This window comes from Frankliniella occidentalis, unplaced genomic scaffold (genome assembly GCF_000697945.3).
Source record: "Frankliniella occidentalis isolate FOCC.00 unplaced genomic scaffold, Focc_3.1 Scaffold118, whole genome shotgun sequence".
Lineage (NCBI taxonomy): Eukaryota > Metazoa > Arthropoda > Insecta > Thysanoptera > Thripidae > Frankliniella > Frankliniella occidentalis.
Window position 1 is genome coordinate 432,194 of NW_026267246.1, and position 4,343 is coordinate 436,536.

Consider the following 4,343-nt stretch of genomic DNA (forward strand, 5'->3'; position numbering starts at 1 on the left):
GTACCTGTTTTGAGATGATTTTCACAAGGTCCAACTGCTGCAAGGGATATTACCGAATCCCGAATGGGGGAAATGTCCCCAGATGCCCTCGTAATTATCAGAACATGAGAAGATAAGGCATGTGTGTCTGAGAAAACTTCGCCCGGCTCCTCGGCTCTCCGCCAAAGAAACACGATGCGTTCGGGGGTCTGGCACGTGGAAGGGGAGAGAGGGGGTGGGGGAGATAAAGCGAGCTGCGCGGCCTGTAAGTCAGCCGACGCGCCCTCCTCCACCAATCTTCGGTAGTATAGTGGTCAGTATCCCCGCCTGTCACGCGGGAGACCGGGGTTCGATTCCCCGCCGGAGAGTATTTTTTTTTCGAAAATGTGAAGGCCAAATGTAGAGAAATCGTTACACACAAGCAGCTCAGCAAATGAGTACTCAACCAGCAGGCTCAACAAGCACAGTGTCATCGTTGTCGGTTACATCTAAGCCGGACAGTTCCCCTGTTTGCTACTGTATATGTATACGTCCAAGTGTGTGAATGCCGCACATTTGCATGTGCATGATTGGTCATACGTACACTCCGGGGAGTAGATGTGTGAATTTTCCTTAAAAATTGTCACACTTAAGTGCACCTAAAATTATGCCTCCATAATGTGTGTACGAATGCACTCTGTCTATTCAAATGCGTACATATTGTATACTTTAAATAAAATGTACATGGCATGTATACTTTAAATAATGTATACATGGCCATGACCGCATTTAGAAAAGCGTACATGCCATGTATGCATTAATTAAAGTTATGCCATGTACGCTTTATTTAAAGTACACAATGTATACGTGATTGAGTTGACAGAGTGTCGTTTACACACGTAAATGTGTGCGCGACATTCACACACTTGGGTTTTCTGATGTGTGCGAATATTTTCCTGCATGCATGTGTGTGAATATTTTTTATTTGCACATCCCAATGGTGTGTGAATACTTTTGCCCGTAGGTGAGCGACATTTCGTACTCTTAATTTCAAGAGAGAAGTTCTGAAAATAATTTTCCAAAAACGGGGCATGCATTTTGGCAGAAGCTACATGGTTAGGGCCTCCCGGCCTCCCGTCCCGGGCGCTAATTTCCGCGCACGTCACAGGATGGGCACAATTAAGACGTGAGCGGCAGGGCGAGCAGGATGCAGGACGTGCAGGGGCGCGATACAGACTGTCGGGGACAAAGCTGTTTCCAATGAGAAGCTGCATGCAGGACTCTCTATGCTCTCTCTGCGCCCTTTCAGCGGCTTTTATGTCCCCAGCACATATATAGCTCTCTAATCTTCCCCTCCCCTTTTGGCAAAAACCCCGGCGGCTAGACGGCGAATAGCAAATGAAAATCGAGAAGGAAAAAAGAGGGGGAGGGGAGGAGAGAAACGAAACGAAAGAAGAGGGGAAAACACACACCACGCCTTTATTCGTATGCAATGCGCGTGTGTTGTAACAGCCCCTATCGTACCATCGTACCCCCGGTTCGCAGCGAGCGAGGGCTGGGCGCGCTGGGCGACCCTGCACCCCTCGCAATCAGGCCGGCCCCGCGGCATACGGGCGCGGCCAGCGGGCGGGGTCAGTCGAGGCAGCACGGCCAGCACGACCCCCGAAAGAAAAAAAAAGAGAAAAAACACAGACAAAGACATTTAGGGGTCTCCCTACCCAGCAATTGAGGCAAAGGTCATATTGGCTATCGTGTACAGACGACGTGTGAGGAATCCCAACGAATTACATAAATATTGCCAGAGTGAAAGCAGACTACGTCAGGGAAGCGTCGTTGGGAAAAACAGCGGATCCTCAAGATATAAATTATTGCGGTAAAAGTACGTTTCTTGTTTGTTTCTGTTTTCTGTACCAGTCCTATCGCCGACTTGAGTCCAATGTTGTTAGGAAGGGCCCTGGCCGGTGGTTCGCGCCGTGCACTCTAGGTATACTGTACCGTACGCGCGCCGCGCGGGCACGTTGCCTACTCACGAGGGGCTCTGAGCGCTGCAGTGGGTAGTACGCCAGCCCACGCGATTCGCCTACGTACATGCGGGGTTTCCGTCATACCGATTAGACGACACTTCCTCGAAACCCTTCTGATATACCAGGTGGCTGATTAACCCCGTGCACTTCTGTAGTTAGACTGTAACGCACGCAGGAGTGCGGGCGGGCTGTCCTATTACCCCTGTCCACGGCGCCTTACGGGCCGGGCGAGTAGGCAACCAGCCCGCACTCCTGCGTGCGGTACAGTCTAACTAAAGAAATGCGCGGGGCTAATCAGCCACCTGGTATGTGTATGTGCCAAATGAGCCAGAACATATCTATCGCCTCGCCTATTGCCAAAGGCTGGATTGCTATCGGCGAGCGGTTTCCCCCACAGGAAACAGTCTCTATCTCTCTGGCGAGTTGTAGTTTTTCCTGTGTGAACTTCTCGGAATAAGCACAACATTTCCGTTCTGTTCTGGGCCAGAAGTGCACGCCGCAGACTGGTGCGGGTGGGCAGGGCAGCCGGGCGAGGCCGGGCGAGGCCGGGCGAGGCCACTGAGACGGTGGCGACCAAGACCAAGAGTGTACAGTGGGAGTATGTTTGTACTTTACACACATGGCCAACAGAGGTCCGTGCATTCAGCCTGCAAAGAACAAGACGAGAGGAAAATCTAAATGAATATATGTATATAACTGAGCTCGCGGTAAAACCGGTCATTTTATGAGGGGTTTCTAGACTCACTTGTAGTTAAAAACCGTGCATTTTGTTTTTAGTAATTTGAAATATTTGTAAACCATAGTCGTAGTTACCCCGAAAGTTAATTATTTTTTTATAACACAGATGACTTGTGATTTCTCCCAAAATCGCGAAGTGTTCTGGAAATTTGTTCACAACGAATTCTTCGTCAAGTTCTGACCTTATTGTTTTTAAGAGTGAGGATACCCCATTGATTAATATTTCAATTGAAACGAATATAAGTTCCTCGAAGTTTCAGGGAAGTTCCTCATACTTTTCAAACATTCCAAAAGTAGCCGCATGACCTCGGCTTTAGCTTTGGTGAGAAAATTACTGAACTGTATCGGCAGCTTTGGAGGTCACAGTTGTTGTTGAGACAGGACGATTGGAAGCTATGCCTCCGTAATTATTCGAGAAGCAGCAACGGTGCCTTGTTTGCCAAACAACCAAGGCGCCGGCCGCACTCCACGTCCCCTGACGTCAGGCAGTGACGGTGCAGCCAGCTCGGTATCGCGACACTTGGACACACACTCATACGCAGGCGGGCCCATGAGCTACACTGCGATACATCAAGCATCAAATCAAATTCAATTACGACTTTAATAAAGAATTCGTTACTTTTTGGTCTTTTATCCGCCTCATATCGAATATCTCCCTTTCTCCGACCAAACCCTCGCTTTGGATATAGTAAAGAAATTGAGTTCAGAGCCACAGGTCGCCGTAGTTATAGTGTACCGCATGCGCACGGGTGGGCGGGTTGCATACTCGCTCAGGGATATAAGTAGCCGTGGGCGCAAACCCGCCCCCACTAGTACTTGACTTGAATTAATTGACTAACCACGAGGCCGCGGCGTGCGAATCAGCCACCTGTTATGTCGTTGATAATAAATAAACAAAATGATTGCATCGGCCGGGAATCGAACCCGGGCCGCCCGCGTGGCAGGCGAGCATTCTACCACTGAACCACCGATGCTTCTATGAGAGGGAGTGGCCGGGCTGTGATCCAACCCAAAGCGTAGAGCTCGAGCCGGCCGAGCCGACCTACATACTGCGAGGCGACGAGAGTAGGAAGGGGGGGGGGGAATGGCCGGGAGGGCGGGGAGGCCAACAGCAGAGAACCAGCACGAGGAGGACGATCAAAATTAATTAAGGCAACGAGGTAAAGGCACATGGTATCTTACAGAAATGTGTGACAGCCTTGTCAATCATAGAGAAGTGCCTGCCTTATAGTAAAACGTGACACACAAAAAATGTCATAATGTGTGACATCTTTCATACATAAAGAAATCTGTGTGTGATCGGCATGTGAGAAATGAAGGTCACCCACCACCACCACACCCTTAAGTGTAACACGCCGCTTACGCTTTTGTACGTGACAGTAACTCCTTCTGATGTACATTCTTCATAAGTTCAAAGGGTTGAAAAAATTTTAACTAGCACAACTAAGGGTGCAAATGCTCAACACTTTTAGGTGTACAACTTTAAGCTCAATACTTGCAAGTGAGCATCTCCGTAGTTGGGCACTTGCTAGAGTGTTCAACTCGTCAGGTACACTCTCATTTCCTTATGGACACGCTTACGGTGAATTTTGTGCTAACGTATTATGGATCACAAATTATCCA

General features: G+C 49.0%; 2 non-coding genes across 2 annotated transcripts; one reads left to right on the forward strand and one right to left on the reverse strand.

Annotated features, from left to right (window-relative positions):
- The first annotated feature begins 275 nt into the window (after nucleotides 1-275).
- Nucleotides 276-347, forward strand: Trnad-guc (transfer RNA aspartic acid (anticodon GUC)). Its single transcript has one exon. It is a non-coding gene; the product is annotated as a tRNA-Asp (tRNA).
- Nucleotides 348-3,623: 3,276 nt separating this feature from the next.
- On the reverse strand, nucleotides 3,624-3,694 carry Trnag-gcc (transfer RNA glycine (anticodon GCC)). The gene has a single exon. It is a non-coding gene; the product is annotated as a tRNA-Gly (tRNA).
- Nucleotides 3,695-4,343: the final 649 nt, after the last annotated feature.